This window comes from Macaca nemestrina, chromosome 3 (genome assembly GCF_043159975.1).
Source record: "Macaca nemestrina isolate mMacNem1 chromosome 3, mMacNem.hap1, whole genome shotgun sequence".
In the NCBI taxonomy this organism is placed as follows: domain Eukaryota; kingdom Metazoa; phylum Chordata; class Mammalia; order Primates; family Cercopithecidae; genus Macaca; species Macaca nemestrina.
In genome coordinates, this window is record NC_092127.1 from 9,404,891 (window position 1) to 9,428,107 (window position 23,217).

At 34.7% G+C, this 23,217-nt stretch overlaps 1 protein-coding gene and 1 long non-coding RNA gene across 15 annotated transcripts in view; one reads left to right on the forward strand and one right to left on the reverse strand.

The window, feature by feature from the left end:
• Positions 1–23,217, reverse strand: part of LOC105466614 (teneurin transmembrane protein 3) — a 2,765,046-nt gene that overhangs the window by 2,466,475 nt on the left and 275,354 nt on the right. The gene's annotated exons all lie outside the window — the stretch shown is intronic.
• On the forward strand, positions 9,617–15,721 carry LOC139362271 (uncharacterized). The gene is made up of 3 exons (XR_011620776.1): positions 9,617–9,747; positions 12,093–12,216; positions 15,598–15,721. It is a non-coding gene; the product is annotated as an uncharacterized lncRNA (long non-coding RNA).

A 23,217-nucleotide genomic window follows, 5' to 3' on the forward strand; every position in this document is an offset into this window, starting at 1 on the left:
AGATCTCTTGCCCTTCTGAGACTGATGTGTCATTGTGTCTGCTTTGTAGTTTATCCACATATATGCTGTTACCCTGTCACATTTTAATTTTTTGAAGACGTTATTAATCCTAAATATTATAGAGTCATGTAGTCATGTATATAATCCTTCATAACTTATTTAATGGAATGGAATATAATGGAGCCTTTTCAACTCATCTTCTCCTTCAAAATATTTTCCTCATTTGAAAATGAAACCTCACAATACAGCACATAGAAGAAAATCTCAAGCCGCGTCTATTTTGAGTAAGCCTGACAATGACAATTGCGGTGACTCACGCCTGGAATCCGACCACTTTGGGAGGCTGGGGCGGGCGGATCACCTGGGGTCAGAGGCTCAAGACCAGCCTGGCCAACATGGTGAAACCCCATCTCTATTAAAAATACCAAAAAAAGTTAGCTGGGTGTGGTGGGGGGCGCTGGTAATCCCAGCTGCTCGGGAGGCTGAAACAGGAGAATCGTTTGAACCTGGGAGGCAGAGGTTGCAGTGAGCTGAGATTGCGCCACTGCACTCCAGCCTGGGCAACAAAGAACAAAACTCTGTCTCAAAAAAAAAAAAAAAAAAAGAGACACAGAACCTTTTTTTTTTTTTTTTTTAAGTAATACCGCTGAGCACCTCTGGGGATGAATTTTATATGAAATATATTTTTTAAAAGGACAACATCATTCAATAATCATGCTTTCTGTATCATTTGCATTTCTACATAATTTCTGGGGGTCTTACATTTAAAATCTCTACAGCATGGTGACAAGTTTTTAAACTTTAATCAGATCAATAATATTCTTTATTCACTGAGGTTGCATGTTCAAATTTCAGCTATCATTAAGCTCAATTATAACATTTAAATATAAAGATATTTATATTTTTGGTTTTATTTATAATTATTTTTTTAATATTTATAATTCTGATAATTACCATATTACCAGGCTTATGGTAATTCTATAGCTGTTACATTTCTGATTTTACCATTTCTGCTTTATGATCTTAAGTTGTGATAAGAATTACAGATTTCACATAAAACTGATAACTCCTAATGACTGATATAGTCACGCAATTTCCTCATGTCATTCTTCACAGTCTTTTTTGTAGCTTTTGATATCCAGCAACTCCTAGTCTTCAACTTTGCCTCTTTGGCATCTGTAAAACAATTATTAATTTCCTGTTTCTCTACATTTTAATTTGTTTAAGCCTACTTCCTCCTATTGTTCTATAACACTGACTCTTCTCACATGCTCTGTTCCACTTTCTCTGTATTCATTTTGCTTACTCCTTTCTTCCTGATGTGGTTTGGATCTGTGTCCCCACCCAAATTTCCTGTCAAATTGTAATCCCCAATGTTGGAAATGGGGCCTGGTAGAAGGTGACTGGATCTTGGGAGCAGACTTCCCTCTTGGTGATGCTGCAATAGTGCGTGAGTCTTCATGAGATCTGGTTGTTTAAGAGTGTGTGGTACCTCCCTCCAATCCCTTCCTTCTGCGCTGGCCACATGAGGATGCCTGCTCTGGCTTTGCCTTGTGCCATGGGTAATAAAGCTCCCTGAGGCCCCCCCCAGCCATGCTTCCTCTACAGCATGCAGAACTGTGAGTCAATTAAACCTCCTTTCTTTATAAATTACCCAGTCTCACGTATTTCTTTATGACAGTGTGAGAATTAATACATTTCCCCTTCCTTCTCTCCTTCTTTCCTTCCCGAGCTTCCTCCCTCCCTTCCTTTCTTCCTTCCAGTCTTGAGGTTTATTCTCACGTAATAAAGACTGTATTTTTTTTTTCCATGGTCCTAAGACGCCGCTTATCTAGGGGTGAAAGGCTTGAACTCTGCAGTCAGCCCTGTCTGGATTTACCTTGCTTCCTCTAGCTTAGTTATAGTCAAATAACAACTGAGAGTTTTTGTGAGAACTACACAAGACAATGAATATGATTGGAAAGTGCAGTAATTGAGAAAGAAGTCTCTGATGTCTAAAATGGAGATGGGGTTTATATTAACTCAATAATTAACTCTAATATTAACTCTATTCTACATTGCACGTGCTCAAATAAAGCAAGCTGTTCCCTGGTGTACGTTTATATGTTCTTGGGAGATGAGCACTATGTGTAAATTTGGAAAAAGCTTATTTCCTCCCAATTATCATTTAAAAAAATGTAAACACATATTCAAACATCTCAGAGTACATATTATAAACTATTTGACAAGCGATTTTCTTTGTTCCTCACATTTGGAGAGTACCGGACTATATAAATTATCCATGTAATGTGGATTAAAAGAATTATACATGGTTAATGAAAATAATAAAACATTTACTCTGTCCTACATCTTTACTGTAAATCAGTGCTTTATGTAATACCATTTAATCTCAGTCATGTGAATTTAAATGTATTTGAATGCTTTATACATAGAATTCAAAACCTTTCCAAAAATGTGATATTTTAATTCTAACTCTTAACCTTAACTATTATTGTTTAAAAACTTTGTTTATATACATCTCTCAAAAAATGCATATGCAAAATATTTTTATAGTAATTGCAAAAGGGACAAAGGCCTTTATTTTTTTATTTCTTTGTTTTAACTAACTCGATGAAGAAACTATACAGAGAAAAAGAGAGCACAAACTGATTCTTTCTGGACTTTTCCTAATTTTCTTTCCATTGGGTATCATTGGAGAATCTTTCACTAACCAGAGGACATTTTCTCAAAAGCTTCACTGAAATACTCTAAGCTTTTCCATTTCTTTCAGGCAAATGCTCTAGCTGATTTTATGATGTAATCTATTTTAAAGTTGACCTGTCATAACAGCAAGTAAGTAAAACCACAGGCTTGGATTTTTTAAAAAAGTGCTTTCTAAAAAATGCTCTAACAAGATACACAGAACATAACTTTTAACAGAATATGACAGAATAGAACTTAAAGGACATAAATTGAGATGTAAAGTAATCTGGTTACTCATTCATGTCTCAGTATTTTTTAAGTATCTCCCATTTGTCAGGGAGTATGTCAGTCTAAGGGTATCAAGATAAATGGAAGATTATTCTTTTCTAGAGGGCCACAATGTAGTAGCCCAACAGCATAAATGGTGTGACTGATTGGCCAAAAAACCATTGAAACAGAGCTATGTATATGTCTCTGAAAGATGTACGTATACAGTGATACAGGAGGAGTACGGAAGAGAACACATACACACACACACATTTTGGAAAAAGGCAAAAACAGGAGAGTTTCAAGGAGGAATTACCTTTTATGTGGGTAAGGACTACTTGAGAATTTACAAGTCATTCTGGATAAAATGGTCAGGACATTTAAGCTAAGGGAGTATCAAGTAGAATGAAAGGACGTGTGAAAGGACATAGTAAGATCAGGAAACAGGAAAAGGCAGTACTTTTATGTGACTGAAGTGAAACAAATATAGAAGAGTGGATGCTACCTAGAATTTTAAGTCATCTATTCACTCTTGCATGTTAGACTTGAGGAAACAAAGATAGTCCCCAAATGATCATCTTATTCAGTCTTTGGAAAACAGGAAGAAATGTTATCTTTTTCAGTGAAGTGATTCCAAGACTTCCACAAGGAGTGAGGCTGTATTTGACATCCCAAAAATAAAGCAGCTTAAATAAATTTTCTGAGTCTGTGGGAAGAAAATTAACATGATATCTGACATTTTTAAAAGCTGACAAATTTTGTTTTGTTTTGTTTTTCAGGTGTGAAATAGTTTGAATCAGAAAGTTTGGACAAAAACCAAATAGGTAATGTTTGAAAGGGACTTAAATCTAAATGGTTGTCTTTAAAAATTGTATCAATTAAAGACGCATACATGTAACAGGGGAAAATGCATCCTGTAATTAAGTACTATCAAAAGAATTACACTTTTTTTTTTTTTTTTTTTTTTTTTTAACAAAGCTCCTACACTCTGTCCCTCACTTCTATTCACCAAGCCTCATGCACTCTTCTCAAAAATAGATTCACCCAGTGAGGATGCTGATCCTCTTGTTTTTATTTCTGGTTTCAGAACATTTTATGTGAGTATACAGATACTTGTTAGATTGAAATTAATATGTTGTCAGGACACGATTATATTTTAGAGACAAAAAAGATCACGTTGAGAATGAATTTTTAAATAGATATTTCCTACTGATACAAGCAAAACAGTCTCTTTCTGTATCTCATCCAGATCACTGTGGTACAGTGAAAACAGCAAAGGGCTGATAAAAAGGTAGAGAGGAAGATTTGAGTCCTATGTGAGTTGAGCCAGCGCCTCTCTCTCTCTCTCTCTATAATGGAGGTGACAATACTTATTTGAAAGGCATCAGGGAAGTCCACAGTTGGTGGACACACGGTGGTGGGGCAAGCAATCCTGGAAAAGTAGGCAAATAACAAAATGTGAAGAACATTCAATGCCCTTCTCTTTAGATTAAGAATCTTAAACTTACTAGATTCTGATGAGTGAGAGATAGAAAAATCTATGTTTCTTTTTGAAAGATGAGCATGCTAAGGAGATGTAAGTATAAATGGAGTGAAAATGAATTACTATGGGTTTCTTTTATCTTAGAAGTAAAATACTGTTTTCTTTTATTATACTTTCCTGTTTTTAATGGTATTCTACATACACATATATGATTTTGAATTACGTGAGTGGTCAAGAAATCAAACTTTGCCTATGTAGTATCACATTTAAAAGAAAGGCATCTTGGGCCAGAGGCAGTGGCTCATGCCTGTAATCCCAGCACTTTGGGAGGCAGAGTTGGGCAGATCACGAGGTCAAGAGATAAAGACAATCCTGGCCAACACGGTGAAACCCTGTCTCTAGTAAAAATACAAAAGAAAAAAAAAAATAGCCGAGCATGGTGGTACACGCCTGTAGTCCCAGCTACTCGGGAGGCTGAGGCAGGAGAATCACTTGGACCTGGGAGGTGGTGGTTGCAGTGAGTTGAGATTGCACCACTGCACTCCAGTCTGGGGATAAAGAGAGACTTCATCTCGGGGAAAAAAAAAAAAAAAAAAAAGGCATCTTATTCATAAATATAAGCAATTTAAGAAAATTCCTGTTAGGTATTTAATTCCAAGGTACACAGACATAATTTAAACTAAGCATTACATTCATTTTATAATGTTTCTTCAAAGTAACACAAGAAAAAAATGGGGAAAGTTTGGAAACTGAGAATCATTCATTAAAAACTATTCGTTATATTAATTACTTGTATAATTCTAAGACATTATCAAGTTTACAAGTTTATTTTAAATATAGATAGATTAGGCAGAAGAATACCTATTTTCTCCTGTATTATTATTATTATTATTTTGAGACGGAATCTCACTCTGTTGCCCAGGCTGGAGTGCAGTGGCCGGATCTCAGCTCACTGCAAGCTCCGCCTCCCGGGTTCCTGCCATTCTCCTGCCTCAGCCTCCCAAGTAGCTGGGACTACAGGTGCCGCCACCACGCCCGGCTAATTTTTTATATTTTTAGTAGAAACGGGGTTTCTCCGTGTTAGCCAGGATGGTCTCAATTTCCTAACCTTGTGATCCGTCTGCCTTGGCCTCCGAAAGTGCTGGGATTACAGGCGTCAGCCACCGTGCCCGGCCTGTTTTGCTATTTTTAAACAAAATATAGATATATCGGAATCAATTGTTTTATTTAGAAACACTTCCAAATGACAGCATTATCATACATACCTTCTCTACTAAATATATTCACATTATTGATGTGCTTAGAATTGTTCTCTTTTTATTTTATTAAGTGTGTATCATGATTTATATTAATATACTATTTATGATCAGGACTCAAGAGCTTAAGTGACTTCATTTAATAGAGAAAGATACAATACTGATTCCTTGGTAAACCTATTTGAAATGATAAAACCTTAAAAAACCCTTACTATTTCAAAATAATTAACAAAAAATTAATAAAGAAATTGTAATTTTTAATTATGTCTAAATAAGTATCTATATCTTTCCAATTTATATTCATTACTTAATAAATTTGTTTAGTACTTATTGACTGCTAGAGTGATAAACTAAAATTCCCCTAACAAATTAAGTCAAGAATATTGACTAAATTAGAGATTATGTGATACTTGTAGATATGTACAAGTATCTACATTGATATGGGAACTGCTTTGTCTTTATCTTCAAAAAGACAAGAATCAAAATTAACTGAGGAGGATGCTTATCATTCCATTTTGATTCCTAGTCTTAGAAAATATAAGGTGACTTGTATAATTTTTCATATTGTAGCATCTAATTTATTATAATCTTGGAGAGAAATTCATGTATAGCCAATCATAGTCTCAGGGAATAAAAACAAGAATATTTTTCTCATACTACCCTATTATAATTGGGTAGCTTTATTTGTAAATATGAAGGCTGCCTTATAGCTTTTATAGACTGAGATATGCTTTTGGAAGATGACAGAATCCTTTTCAATATGATACAGGTTTTATTTAAAATAAAAATCTCATATAACTGCTTTTGATTTTTAATCATGAATGTTATGCTATTATATGCTCTGGAAATTGAAAAGAATATTTTTGAATCGATACAGTTCTGCTAGCTGGGAAAATACATTCTTTTTTGTAAGCCAATATAACATTTGTACATTTTTTCATTAAGAATATGATCACTAAAGAAACGTGTGACAATGGCATCTCGAAGGCTCATAATTTCTCCTAACCATAGCATACTTTGATCAGATCTTCCCCCCTTGAAACTGCCCACTGACCACGCAATTCTCAATCACTGCAACCTACGTCACCCTGAGACAGTCAGAGAAGCAGAACCATATTCATCACACATAGGCAGTTGTCAACTATGGCACCATCAAGCTTTAATACCTTTAACATAAAACCCCTGCCTTCTGTATTCTGGATATCCAACCCCGATGGGGATCAGAACAGAGCGAGCATAAACCGAGAAGACTGTATCTCAGAAGTGGAACTCCTAGTCGGGGAACCCAGACCTGTTCCTGTTTCTCAGTGTTTCTGTTTACTTTGATTAGACTATAACCTAATCAATGTATAATGGTGAGGTTGTTACTTTTTTAAGAAAATAGAAGGTAGGAACAAACATCCATTTCTTTCTCCATTTAATCCCTTTTAAATTAAATGAAAACATTTTCATATTGATTCATTTCTCTAAGCAAGACCTAACTGCACTATAGTACTTAGCTACTACTGAAAACTACAGTAAACACATGTAAGCTACTAGTTTCAACTCCAAAACAAAAATTTTAACCTCAATTTAGCACAGATTACTTGTAGAAAAAAATACACAGGAAAACCTTTTATATAGGCTTTTGTCCTAATCAATTTTAATATTTCTTATCAAATATATATTACACATATTTCTTAATTTCATAATTTTCTGTTATAAATATTATTTTCAGGCATATACTTTTTTTACTATTATTTATATTTTTGATACTTGGGGTGTTTATTCTATTTAAACTTGCAAAACTGGCAGTAAGTTTAAGCTCGAAGTAAATTTTAATCCCCAATGTTGTATTCATTAATCAGTGATCATTTACACTAATATAAGTTCATTGATCTTATTCTTCAGACCCTCCCTTGTGAGTAATTTCATCCTTTAGAAGACATTATTAGATACATTAAGCAGTGGCATTCTATTCCAACAAATGAGCCTAGCTTGACTGCTGGAGAAACACCCAATTAATAATGAAATATAAAGTGACTTGTATAATTTTTCATATTGTAACTTCTAATTTATTATAATCTGGGAAATAAATTCATGTATAGCCATTGAAAAATGAATTATCAGAAAACATATATCATTAGATACTGATTAAATCAATTGAAATCTACATATATTTCTCATTATGTTTATCTTCAAATACACTTGACATGGAAATTCTTGCTTTTTAATGTATATCATGAACATTTAAAAACACTTTAAATTTAAACCTTCGATATATTAATGAAATGTGTGGGTTTCTACTTTACAAACTTTAACTGACTTTATTAGTCTTAAATGTACAGTCTCTTTAAAATACTACTTCATGCCGTCTGTTGCTAAGAACGGTTCCTTTCTTGCTTTCCTAAAATCCATTTTTAACTTAACATGTGTCATGACCACAGTGGAGGAAAAAGTTATTATAGTGTCATTTTTTCATATGGTATTAGACTTTTAAAGAAGAAATTAAATATTACTGTTACTATAACTAGAAAACCTGCACCTCAAATGTATTTTATCATTTGAATCTAAAAATAGCTCTTTAGGTGGATAGTGAGATAATACTGATACTCTTTTGAAATAGAATGTCTACTCTTTTTAAAGCATTTCCCTTATCTTCTATCACTTTCTACCCATTTATTCAGTAGCATTCATTGCCTCAACCAAGGGAAACCTAAAAGACAAAGAAAAAGGATTTCAAGTTAAAAAGTTTAGACTTTTGTACTGCCAAATTCTTGACGCTAGACTACATAAAAACCACACCCCAGACTTGTTGAGGAACCCGTAAGCGGAGAGCATAGGCAGAGGTAAAGCAAAGACCACAGGCACTGGAGGAAGAGAAGGAAAAAGCAAATCTTCTTCAGACTCTTCTTTAGTATGGTAGCACTTTTATTATCAATCTTTTGTGTGAGTCTACGGAAGCCACACATCTGGCAGGCTTGCAGAAATCCCTGCACTGGGCATGATGCAGGCACAGAAGACCACCCACATTCATCAGGAAGACAGTAGTGAACCACCTCCTACAGATTCACTGCCCTCAAAGGGCGTCAAGAATAGCAGTGTGATTCCAGAAAAGCCAAGGGATCTGAGAATTGTGCCGTGGGGAGAGAGGCTGGTATAGTGACCTTCATGAACCTTTCATCAAAGGACCAATGAAAACAGGAATATCTCAATATTTTTCTTGTAAATTTTCCAGGGAACAAGACCAAACACAATCATGGAGAAACTCTTCCCAGGTGGGACAAAGGAAGAATTGGATCTGAGCCCATCAAATTAAGGAGTATACCATAGTGTACACTGGAGAGTTCTGCCTAAATCTCATCGTAAGAGCCAAGGCACCTGTCCCCCAGCTGCCAGAAGTGTCAGTCTTTGATGATTCACAGTTGTGTCCCTCATTAGACATATCCCCTACTTGCAGAAATTGGCCTTTCCCACTGCAGTCCATGGCCAATGACTGGCCAACGCAGGGAAGTAAAACTCAGCTCCATAATCTCAATTTGGGCCAATTCTGAAAGTCCATCCAAGCTCCAGAGTTCTCTGGAGAATCAGCTGCAATCACGTTGCAGATCAGCTCCTCCTCCGCCCACCTGCCTTTTGCACATCGTTATAGCTGTACCCCCTGAAAGCATCCCTTAATGACAATGCCCCTGCTGCACTCAACTCACCATCTCAGAGTCTGTCTGAGAACTCATTTAAAACAAAGGGATAAAGGGTAAATAACTTAAATCCTAGAGTCCAAAGGCAGAGAGAGGTAGTAGGGCTTCAAATATTTATGGAGGGGAAGAATGGAATCTTGCTATGGCAAAAAAAAAAAAAAAAAAAAAAAAAAAAAAGAAAAATTCTGAGCTCCTATTTAACCCCTGCTGGCGGAAGTGTACTGTCTTTCTGAGATGATGTTTTACTTTAGCTCCTGTGGATTCTCAAGAACACTGTCTACACCCTGCAGAAGAGTCACACCCAGGACCAGCTCTGATCTCCCACAGCTGGCTGATTCTGTGCTTTACAGAGCCCAGATGTAATCCTGGCAGATTAAATGTGGTAAGAATTCCTGATCTGAAGTTTCTAATATCTAGAGTACTAGCAGAAAATATTAGAAATTAATTGTTATAGAAGGATAGAGAAATCATGTTTGAACATCTAGTCTGTTGACTAGAATTCGTGCCAGTTAGATAAAAGAGGTATGATATTGCTCATTTTACAAATCGAGAAACTGAATTTTTGATATGTATGTACATACCCATATTCATCTTGCTTAAAAGTGTCAGAGAAAGATTTGAACCCAGGTCTAACTTCAAAGTCCTCATTTTTATCACATCCCTATGTAGTATCCTACAGTTGAAAAAATTATTTTCATTATACAAAACTATTTTATAATTATCTTAATTTTATATTCATGATTTATTAGGGATTTTAAAAAAAATGTGACCAATGTTTCTCATTTTTCATATCACACATATAAAATTATTTCTGACATTTTGTTGCACCTATGATTAGAACACTAGGTAGTATTAAAAAATGTCGAATGCCTTTTTATAGTTTTTTATAAATTTAAATATTTAAGAGATTAAGCAGACATTATTTGCTTTAATTTTTCTTTTACTTTGTTTCTCTGTAAATGAAAGAGTATGTCTATGCCTTATTTTGTTTGGTTTTGTTAAATATTTTATTAAATAGCATTCAATATGATTTAACCATAAATGAAATTCTGAAAATGTGTAAAAAACATTTTACTGTGTCTATTATAGCAATACAAATTTCTTTATGGCTTGAGGAAACAATCTCCACAATGAAACTTAAAATTTCAGAAAAGTTATTAACAAATACTATCATGTATCCAAAGGTAAAATAATTTTTACATATATTGAAAAAGATACATATTATACATTAGCATCGGATAGTTTTATTTATATAGTCAATTACCACCATACAAGCTACAAATAATATATTCAAATAAAATTTTAAAAGAAATAAATGTGAAAGGATGATTTTAGAATACCTTTAGTCATTAATCTATGCCCTGGAAAGAAAAATAAAATCATAAACAAAACAAAACAAAACTTCTTGGCTAAAATGCCACAGGGCTTTGAGGTATAGAGTTCTACAATAGCTAAAGCAATATCAGAAAGATATAGACCTGAGTTATGCCAAATTTCTTCAATCATTTCACCCCAGAAAAGGTCTCTTTTATAAAGGATATTATCTTATTAATAGGTCTTCTTCAAATCAAAAACTTAATGAAAAGAGAAAAGAGATAATGGATTCTCATAAATTACCTTTCAGCTTAAAAGTTATTTTCAGAATTTCTCAAAGAGAAAGCTGAGAAAATATTACCATATCTAATCAAAGGAAATACTTGAAACCCCTATGAGCAGTGCTACCTGCAAGAATTGTGGGATATTTTCCTTTCAAGGAAAACAAACAAGGGTTACATATGACTATTGCATAAATAATATTTGTGCTTTCTTATTAAATATATTCGGTGACTGACATTTGTTTCTTTTTTATCAGTATATGATTCTTTTATTTCTTAACACATTCTTCTCATAAATGTAGTAGTTATCACAAAATGTTCATGAATTTAGCTTCTATCAGATTTTCCAGGGTGTATTAAGATAACGCTATGAATGACAGTATTTTTTTTTTGTTGTTGTTCTTAAATACAGGAAGCTAGGTAGATACTTAATCCTTTGGAACTGAAATGTGTAATAATAGTGCACTAATATATACAGAACTGTGTGTGTGCATGTATACATATCTTCTTATTTAGCACAGTGTTTAATATTATACCAAATATTGAATAGTTTATAGTATATTCATGGTGGTCAACTTATAAAATAGAAGTTATTTTATTGGTGCTTTGAAGAATATAATGGCAGATTATTCAAATAAGTAACACTTGTGATACTTTTCATACACCACGTATCAATTTATTTGTCAAACATGATACTCCTGAGTATATTTGTGGTTACTTCAATTTATATGTTGAAATTAAACATATAAATTAAACATAATAAACAAAGAAACATTTATTTCTTTGTCTATTAATATGTTGCATAATGCTGGTTCTAGATTTATTTCTAATTGTTAAAAAATTAAAAATTATTTAAAATATTTAAAGAAAGGAATGTATCTGAAAGGTTAGGATTATACAAAAATTATTACGTTAAAAAATTAAGAAAACAAAAATGAACAAAAGGAGATTGAACAAAATTTTATAAAATAAAAATAATAGCCTGGCAATTTCCAAACACAATAATAATGAGGGTCAATTGTAAACCTTGTGGAAGGCAGAGACAGGTGCAGAGTTTGACCACGCTTACTTTATGGAAAAGATGAATTTCCGTTGCCTTTCATTTTCCCTTTTTCATTTTGGTTTTAATTAGAGAAAAATGAAGACAGAGGAAAAGAGAAGAAGAAAGAGAAGATGGTTAAAACTTGCTAAGAAGACAACACAATTATTCCTCTCTGGGAGTTTAGGATGAACAGAAGGCAGGCTAAGCCGGAGATGTAAGTGCCTAATTAAAGACTAAAGATGCGATGCCTAAAGGGAGCAGGAGTAACACACTGGAGAAGTCGCAGATACACAGATATTCGGAATTGAATCCTCTGAGTACTAAAACAGATTGAAACCATCTATTTCCTCGACTACCAGAGTCCGTAAGGGCTGTTTGAACCATGGATTTGTAAAGTAATTTAGAGCCCTAAAATTCTGAAATTGAAGGATTTAGGGTTATTAAAATACTGATAGTAACTAGCAGTTTGCTGAGAACAGTGGAATTTTAGGAGCAGCACAGGCAATTTTAAGTGTAAGCTCTTCTTTGGTATGGTAGCATTTTTATTATCTTCCTATGAGAGAGAGTATATAAATATATATCTCATATATAACCACATATATAATATGTATATGTGTGTGTACCTCTGCATGTGTGTGTGAGTGTGTGTGTGTGTGTGTGTGAACCTTTGATACAACCCAAAAGAGTATGGAATGGTTACCTCCTTTGGGATCATCAGTAACGAGCCTAGAAAGATGTTGAGATTTATTATAGTATATTCTTTTTTTTCTTTTTTTGAGATAGAGTCTTGCTCTGTCACCCAGGCTGGAGTGCAGTGGCACGATCTTGGCTCACTGCAACCTCTGCCTCCTGGGTTCAAGTGATTCTCTTGCCCCAGCCTCCTGAGTAGCTGGGACCACAGGCACATGCCACCACACCTGGCTAAGCTCTGCTTACACAGAGACAAAAACCAAATAAATGTTTAAGTATTATTTTGAATGGTTACATCCAAGTCCCTAAACTTAAATACAATAAAGAAAATATCCAAATACCAAAACAGATAAATTCATCTCCCCACTCACTTTCCCATTCCCATACACTCCTAGTTATTCCAAACAGTTAACAAGCCTAGAAAACTTGGAGCTCTCTTTGACTCTTCTTGTTGCAAATCTCATATAAATGACCAATCTCATTATTCCATGACATCTGCCTTTGAAATAAATCTCAGATTCTCCTGTTTGCACCGTTTCCATTGCTAACATTCTTATTGTGACTTTTCTCATTTACTTACATTGGATTACTACAGGAAGTTGAATTCTTAGCCTTGAGTCATTCATTATTCCACCTATACACTATTGTTAGTTATTTTTGAGAAAACACTGAAGGCACTGATTTAATACTTACTATTCTTTTGCTCTAGGATTATCATACATGATATACAATATAAAAAAGATGATGAAAGTAAAAGAAATTATATAAAACAGAAAGATGATAGATATGCACATGTATGGTCATGTGAGTGTGTGTACGTCTGTGTGTTTATGTATATACAGACTCAACCCAGAGAATTTGCTAAACATTTAATTTGATCAGGACCGCTCCACATATTGACCATGATAATATTCTATGGAGATCTTAAACTAAGCAATATGAAAAATATATATATTGTTAACTTGTACCTATATTCCATGATACATCATGGTATGTATGTGGCTTAGTATATAGTATGTACCTTAGTCAACCTGGATAAGTAATTGAAATATTTAGTAAGATAGGTTGATAGATGATTGATAGATAGGTAGACAGGTAGGAAAAAATACTATAAGGTGAAATAAAAGAAACCTTTACACTTGCCTGCTTTTATAAAATAGTCCTTTATTAATCATTCTCATTTTAAAAAAGAGAACAGAAAAGATACTTTGGTAGGATAGAGAAGTTAACTTAGAAATATAGGACCCGGGAAGGTAATGGGAGTTTTGGCCTCAACCACAGATCTTTTGAAACTCTGAGGAACAACCTACCTATTGAAATAAGTATTCCCATTTCATGGATCATTAATTTCTTTTTCAAGTGATTAACAATATATGATAGAAGAAAGCCTTAACCAGACCAGGAAAGAGGACATTATAAAGTGGCTTTTCTATCTATTAAGTCCCCAAAGGTTTTATCTTGTCTGTTTTTGATCATCTCTAGTGCTCGTGTCTACAGGGAAGAATATTCTTTCTAATTGTTCTCACTGACAGAAACATTTTTCATTATACTTAAATTTTTATCTTTTTAAAACTTCAGATCATTATTCCTTGTTCTAAGACCTTAGCTAGCTAAAATAAATCTTCCTTCTCTTTTATAACATACTATTGCAAGTATTTATATATAGTTATAATATCTTCTCATTTGTCACCATATCTCTTAGCCATACATATTATCTTTAATTTTCTTTATTAGATCATATGCCCCTTTCTTTTTATCATTTCCACTATCCATTAAATTGGCTAATTTTTCAGTGTGCCTTTCATGTCAAAGAAGAGATAGGACAGAAAAGAAGAAGAGAATTGAAAGATACATATATATATATATACACACACACACACACACACACACAATATATCATATAACTATATGTAGTTATAAAAAAGACAGATGTTTTATTTTTGTGTCCTAACTCAACTTCCTAATTTTCAGTGAGAATATAAAAAAAGTTTATATTAAGCTTACTTTTGACTTACAGTAACATAAAAATCAAAGATCTCAGGTAATTTACCACCCACACTATTTAACACACAAGTAGACCCTTAAGAAATTATTAATAAATGCTGAAATACTGTATGAAGAACATATTTCAGAAATGTAAAAGGAAGGTGTCTGAACACTGATTAGCAATCAGAAATTCTGCCACAAAGTGACTCTTCCATTTTTGGTGTCTGGGTTTCTGTGTGTGTGTGTGTGTGTGTGTGTGTGTGTATGTTTTAATATGTAGAACAACCATTATCATATCTAGTCTACTGAGTTTGCAAGATTATTATATAGAAAAAATGAACTAATAGATTAAACACCTTTGAAGTTATATAAGGTCTATAAAAACACAGACATCTTACTATTAAATTCAAGCAAATAGCGATTGGAACTGAATAATTACCTCTAAACCATGTCACATGGCAGAAACAGTAAGGAAACTTCCAACATTGCTGAAGACAATGTTATTCCAGGTTTCCTAATTGATCACATACTTTCATGTTATCCACACCTTTGATCATATTCCTCCCTCAATCTGGAAAGCTCTTTCCTCCATTTCTCCTTCCCGAGACCTTCTAGAGCCAGTTGAACTCTCTCCTCCGCTATGTAGGCCGTCTTATTCTTCCTCATTAATGTATTTTAACTTTATTCTGAACAAGCACAACACTATGTTCATTTGACAGATATTTATCACATATTTTTTACAGAGAGTAAAGCATTTTGCTACTTACAAGAAATACAATAGTGGGAAACTGTTATCTCCTCATGGGGTGCTAAGATTCTAGTGGCAAAGACTTAAATAATCACACAAATATGTAAGAACTAATCATGATAGATGCTAGGAAGGAAAATGAGCACATTCTCCTGTTTGCTTTTCCCACAGGTCTCACCCTGCAATAGTTGGAGTGGATCCAGGCACTGTTTCAATAGAAGCTGAAGCTGGAAACTTCATTTTTTTTTTTGAAAACTTCCTGAAGAACAGGGATCAGGTCTTCTGTTACTTTATTTCTACCCCTCACGGTATCTAGCACGATGCTATAGCAGGTACTCCATGCGCGCGTGTTAAATTGAGTGCAGGTGTGCTCACTTGGGTTTTTTTTTTTTTTTTTAAACACGATCAAAGCAGAGTTTGCAGACCACCTGCATCAGAAACACCCAGGGTGCTTGCTACAATGCAGAGCCCTCTGAGACCTTTTGAAACAGAATCTTTGGTGGAGATTTGGGAATTGAAAATTTCAATTATGTTCCCAAGTGATTTTCACATACACTATTATTTTGGGAATCACTGGAGCAGAAGATATGGACCACATGTTTAGAGAACTATTTACTGCTTAAAAAAAGAATTTACATTTCATATAGTGAGTATATAAAGTATAAAAATAACAGGGTTTTTTTGGTATTTCTTTGTATATGTAGTTGATGCTATTTGATAGGCATATTATATTACAAGATACCTTGCTTTCCAAAAGCCCTCAAGGAGATTTTCTGTCACGTGTCTGTAAATGTAGAAGCAGATGCTCTCGTTTGCCCACACAACATCCTTTCTGTCTTTCCCACAGAGTGCTGACTTCCGCTCTGGGTGACAGTGTGCCCACACAAAAGTACATATCTCTCGGAGCTGGCTGTAGCCACAAAGTGCGAGAAGTCAGGGTTGCCAGGAAAAGAAAATGTTAAAAGGCATGATTCTTTGTCCTTTCTGCTTGCCTTTTCTTCCTGCTGAGAATGTGGGCACGTTGGATAGAGGTGAAAATCACACACTTCCAATGGTGAAGTAGAAGGATAACAGTGCCTGGGAGGTTGATAACCACAGGGAATGCAAGCCAGATTGCACATCCCAGACGAATTGTTATGTGGGAAATATAAATACCTCTGTTATATCAACCACCATTTCAGTATTTAGGTCTTTGATTATTTAAGAGAGAATTCCAAACAAGACATCTGTGGTAACCAAAAATGTCCATATCCTAATCCCTAGAACTTGTGCATAGGTTACTTTACATGGCAAAGGAGAATTAAGGTTGCAGATGCAATTCAGGTTGCCAATCAGCTGATGGGAGATTATCCTGTATTATCTGGGTGGGCCCAACATAATCAGGAGAGTCCTTACAAGGAGACGAGGGAAGCAGAAGAGTCAATGTCAGATTGATGCAGCCTCAGAAAGACTTGACTGGGCATTTCTGGTTTTGTACATGGAAGGTGATATGGTTTAGCTGTGTCCCCACCCACATCTCATCTTGAATTGTGGGAGGGACCTGGTGGGAGAGAATTGAATCATGGGGGCACTTTTCCCCATACTGTTCTTGTGGAAGTGAATAAGTCTCATGAGATCTGGATGATTTTCTAAGGGGTTTTCCTTTTGCGTGGCTCTCATTCTCTCTTGTCTGCCACCATGTAAGACATGCCTTTCGCCTTCTGCCATGATTGTGATGCCTCCCTAAGCATGTGGAACTGTGAGTCCATTAAATCTCTTTTTCTTTATAAATTACCCAGTTTCTGGTATGTCTTTATCAGCAGCGTGAAAACAAACTAGTACAGAAGGTGTAAATTAAAAGTAAAATCCTAACTCCACCCCTGAAAAGAACCCCACTTCGCCAAGTAAACTCCAGAAAAAAACCTTAAAATCTTAGTTCCTCCCTGTGATGAGACAGGAGGTCAGACATGCCTCATTATAACCTCTCCCTTCTGTAGTTTAGACACAACAGCTGACCAGCATTAATGTTAAAATAGAGATCATAAGATAGACGGAATGGACTCTTTGTGGCAATAAAATACCAAATTAAGGCCTTGCCAAGCACGGGTTAGGTTCACACCCCTACACTTAAGGAATAAACCATGTCCTAACTGCCACAAGGCTTTTCCTTTTCTCTAGCAGCTAAACAAGCACCAGCCTGGAAATAAGCAACATTAAAACTATTACAACTCATCCAGTTCACAGACGCTGACTGACTGCCTGTTCTGCCAGCCATAAATGCAGCTTTGATTGGACAGAAGACTGATCTCAGTAACTTCCTCCTGATAAGAAAACCACCAACCATGAACTGGTTCTGACTGGTTTACGGAGGCTGCACACTTGCTTACCTTTGTGTCCTGAAAAGACCTTTGGATGTGCAGGGCCTAACTGTAATGCATTTAAATATGAAGTCTCCACCCCAAAGTGCACATGGGTCCTTTCTTCTATGCATGTTTTCTCAGTACACATGTGCCAGGACTGCCCCTTCATGAATATTCATAGCTCCTCCTGTAACCTGTTGAATATGTCTGTTTAGTCAACTTGTTTGGCATAAAGCTCCTGCCCCAACCCCTCCTCCTTTGAAGTGCCTATCTTTGGTCTTGGCCAGGGGCTGCAATTTCCAGACTGTTTGATAGCCACCTTGCAGACTGTAACACTTTATAAGAAATATGATCTCCCTCTCTCCTTTTCTAAATTTCTCATTCTTTTTTACAGTTAACAAAGGGGACCCAGTGTCAACAGAATGTAGGTACTTCTAGAAGCTGAAAATGGCAAGGAAATGACTTCTCTCCTATAGACGTTAGAAGGAATATAGATAAATTGATTTTATCCCAGTGAGGCTCATTTTAGACTTAACTGTAAGAGGATAAATTTGTGTTCCTTTAAAACCACTAAATTTGGGGAAAATGTTGTAGCAGCAACTGGAAATAATGTGATATTCAGTTCAAAGCCTACTCAGATTTCAAGAAATATTAAGGACACCAATAACATTTTAAAATATAATATGCTCTGGGTTAATTTATATACACAGATACAAAAATAAAAGATTGAAGAAGAATCTTTTCAGGAAAAAGGCCAAGAATCTGTAATGAATATAAGAATATTCTACCATACAATAATTCTTTGCTAGAACACAAACTACTGTTCTACATGTGATGATACTTTCCCCCACAAAAATATAGGCAATATAATTAAAACATTCTGTGTCAAATTCCTTAGCCAGGGTGGACTCACCTCTCAGTTGCAAACTAGGAAGCAATCTGGAGCTGAACACTATAGCTCTAGGCAGCCCTCAATCTTCAGGGCCTAATTAGAGTAGTTTTATTAACACAAAGTAGAGTTAGCCAGAGGTTTTAGTTCCAGGAGATACAGGATTGATGTGGAAAAAATCAACCTGTATTTAGAAACTTTGACTAACCCTCCTATTATCAAGCTGGCTCTCTTCTCCTTCTCTTTCCACTGGCTATTTGTACACAACCTCAGAGGGTAATTGGTCCTTCCTATGATTGGTACAATTTTTTTCCTTTTTTTTTTTTTCCCCAGAAATATGTAGCTTACTTACAATTCTCTTCTTATTCAAGATGGCTCTATTTAAGCAAATATAGACAAAGGTATCTGCAGTCAGTAAAGAGATACAGACTTAACAGAGGAAACAGAATGCTTCCCTATACCCAGTGGGTTTACATTTTCTGGAATTTAACTGTCACTAGATAAAACAATCAATCCAAGGCAATTTCCTGGTTACTTCTAACACTTTTGATCCAGGAACTGGGCTCGTCCTTCAGGGCGAGGGCGATGAATACAGGAGGTCAAGTTTCAGACAACACCTGCAGGTGTGCAGTTGTGGAGAGTGTTCAAATGAACTCCAGATTTGACTCGAGGAAAGAAACACACCTTTAGATTTTAGGTCAGAAAAATGTGTCTATTCGATCACATGCTCGTGAATTTATAAATAAGAAACACGAAGCAAAACAATCCCCAATTCCATTGTTAAATATTTTATAAGTTATCATCATCTGTGTTGCTTTTTATTCAGGGTTTATCATGACCTACATAAATTATATGACCAGTTTTTTGTTTTACCGCAGATCCATTTTTTTTCCTCATAAGCCCTTGCGGTTTAACGTTTCTTAGGCTAAACTCAAAACCAGATGCGAAAACCTATCTTTTATTCTCAGAGCCAAATATCATCCTTGTTCTAGAATTAATTTTAGAACATATTTGCTACCATAAAATATGTAACTATTAAATAATTTAATACTTTTTAACAATAATTATGAGTTACAAAATTATTATAGGGTTCATATTCATAATTTTAGGGATGCAAAATTTATTTTATCTTATAACCTAATTAAATGGGTTTGGTAAGTCTTTTCTCCTGGATGGTTTCTATTGAGACTTGGAAGGAAACTCAGACATGAGCCATGCACAGTGGCTCGCTCCTATAATCCCAGCACTTTGGGAGTTAAGGCTATAGAATCGCTTGAGCCCAGATCTTGAGAGCAGCCTGGGAAAGATGGTGAAGCCCCATCTCCATAAAAATAAAAAATAAAAAAAGGAAAAAAAAATAGTTGGACTTGGTGGTTGCTCCCGCCTGTGGCCCCAGCTACTCAGGAGGATGAGGTAGGAGGATTGTTTGAGCCCAGGAGTTCCAGGCTACCAACACTTTTCTTATAAAACTGAAGAAACTGAATCCGAGAAATTGATGATGGCAAGGTCACCAGCTGGTGAGTATTACAGCCTCATCTGGCTCCACTACGGGAACCTGCAGACTGGCTTTCTCACAGACAGCTCTGCTTTGCTGATGTCATTGTTAGTGACACGTTCTAAGAACAGATAAATGAAAATTCTTTAACTTATGCACAAATACTTTACTTAAGGTACCAATTTAAATATATTCACTGTGCCTGACTTTAGTAAAAGGACAAAGATTCGTGTGTGAGAAATTAAAGGATATTTCACACACAATAAAATAACCCATCATAATAAATAAATAAATGAACTAGCTTTGCATTCACTCTATAGACATTGCCATAGTTCTTAGATTATGTTATAGATAAGGAAAAAACAATGAAAATATTCTATACATTATTTTTGTTGTTTATTTAAATAATCTGGGCTATAACTAATAATTTGCGCCATGTTTCCAAATTTAACACTATCCTCAAAACCAAACCAAACAGTAAAAAACAAAACACCCGAACTTTTATTTCCAAATAACGTAGATCTCCTAACTTAAATATAAAGCATTATCATTTATAATACTGGATCAGGTACTAAACTGGTTTTAATTTTTTAAGCAACCATGTTTATTCTACTTGCTATGTCATGATTTTTAAAAGAACTTAAAATCATTGATTCATTTAGTCTTCATAATAATGCTATCATATCAGCCCTGTAAGGTTTGTACTATTATTACCTGTAATATACAGATAGAGAGATTATTGTCTCTGCCTGGGAAGTGGTAAATTCAAATTCTGGTACTGTAGCTTCAAAATCTATGTATAGCATGCTGAGTTACATCTTTGATATGACTACATTGCTTTCAGATTGGAGTTCTTTAGAAGGCAAATCCTAAGGTAGATCTGAAAAATGCTAAAGCAAATCTGAAACCAATTGAAAATATACGATGTATTGTTGTATTGAATAATAAAATAATAGGTTAGGCTTTACTTATTTGCTAACATACTTATCATGTAATTAATTATACACACATACAATATATTTCAAGATGTTTTAAATATAAGAAATGTTTTTCATTTAAGACTTGGTGGGAATATATATCATGTATTTTTGGAACAGCAGAAAGTAAAGTAACTAAATTGTACTTTACTAGATATATCATAATATTTGTATAACATATGGACATAAAATAAAATAACACAATCGAAATCAGAATGGAATCCTAAAAGTTCTAACATGCTGCAGAGATGAATGTAATTACAGGAGTAAAAATAACCAGGAAATCTTGAGTTGAAAAAGTAATTTGAGTAAACACAGGAGAACCACTTAACAAGGACATGCAGTAAGCATGTTCCGAGTTTATTTACTAGTTCAGTTTTGAGTGAGATTTTGAGGAAAATAGTTGTTTGTGTCAAAGGAAGCTACGTTAATTAAATGAGGTATCTAGAATGATGAAGAGACTGCCTCCTTGCTCTTCCTTGAACAGGGATTTTGCGTTTGCTATTTTCTTTTTGTAAATACCTTTTCTCAGATACCACTGAGCTTACTACTCATGTCGAATCACATCTGCACTTAAACGTCTTGCTACTACGAGTTCTCTTTTAACCACTCTACTAAAACAGTGCTCCATTCTCATTCTCTATGTTCTGTTTTATTCATAATTCATAGCATGTATTATTTGTTCATTATTTTTCTTCCTTCTCCAATGCTCTGAAATCTGCAAATTTGTATATTTCAGTGCCTGGGAGAGTGACCCTGACTCATGGCTGGTATTAAATGAAAATATTAATCAAATAAATTTTAGGCCAAGATAACATGATGATGTCATGCTTGATACCATCCTCCGTGGTGCTACCAAGTCAGCAGATTATGGATTAAAATAATATTAAAATTTTTTTTTAAATTCTATAAAAATACAATCAAAATGCAACATGGTTTGAAAGCAAAGAGAGGCAGAGACAATGAGTCATATTCATCCTGCAGAAGAATGTGCCCTACTCCAACTGAGCCCTAGAAGGGGAGTAACTGCAGCCCCAACCTGCTAACATAGGACTGTGATTATGAAATGGGGCCCTGGATATTTAGTTGAAGACAAATGAAAAAATCCGAGACTCTAATACTTGGAGGGCTGAGCAGAGAGAGAATTCAATTTAACATAAGCCTGCAAACCAAAAATTAAAAAGAAACAAGAAAGCTAATGTTAAACACACCTCCCCCAACAACAACAAAAAAATCAACAATTAAAAAATGAAATCATTCAAGACTTTCAAGAAGTGGCAGATCAAGTTTTAAATGAATTTGAAATCAGTATGTTTAAAATAAAGGATAACAATGAAATAACGTGTTATACATGTCAAGAAATAATGTGACAAAAACATAAATAAATGAAACAAGAACATGTGGAGTATAAAAAAAAATGGTGAGGAAATTAGCCAGAAAGCCTCAAAAGAAAAAAAAAAAATAGGTCGAGGTAGGTCAATATCAAGGGGAAAAAGATATTGAGCCAAGGGTATATTTTGAGAAATGTTTTTCATTTAAGACTTGGTGGGAATATACATCATGTATTTTTGGAACAGCAGAAAGCCAGAGTAAGTGGAGGAAAGATTAGTAAAGGAAGATGTGATCGAGGTGTTTAGGACCAAAAAAATATGATAATGATTCAAAAGTTCTAAGGAAGTCTAACAGGAATTCCAGAAAATGCTCTTCTCCCCCCCCAAAAAAATCAACAATGAAGGAATTATGGAGAAGTAGAGATAAAAGAGAAAATAGGCAAGAATGTTCCTCCATTAAATACAGACCACCTTTGAAAAAAAAAAAAAGACAAAATATGCTTCAAAAGATGTAGAGTGGTTGTCAGAAGAAATGTGTTCCCAAAAATATAGAGAACATATTAGATAATTGAATTAACTTTTGCCTATTAAATAATAACTTTTGTCATTTAAAAAGTTGGAGAAGTTATAAAGAATAACATGAGAGGTGAGGCAGGTGATTATTCAATAGAAATCATGATAAGGTTCTTGTCACCTTCCAGGAAGGGATAGATAATGAACAACTTCAGATTTTTAGAAGAGAAATTTGTTCCTATGGCAC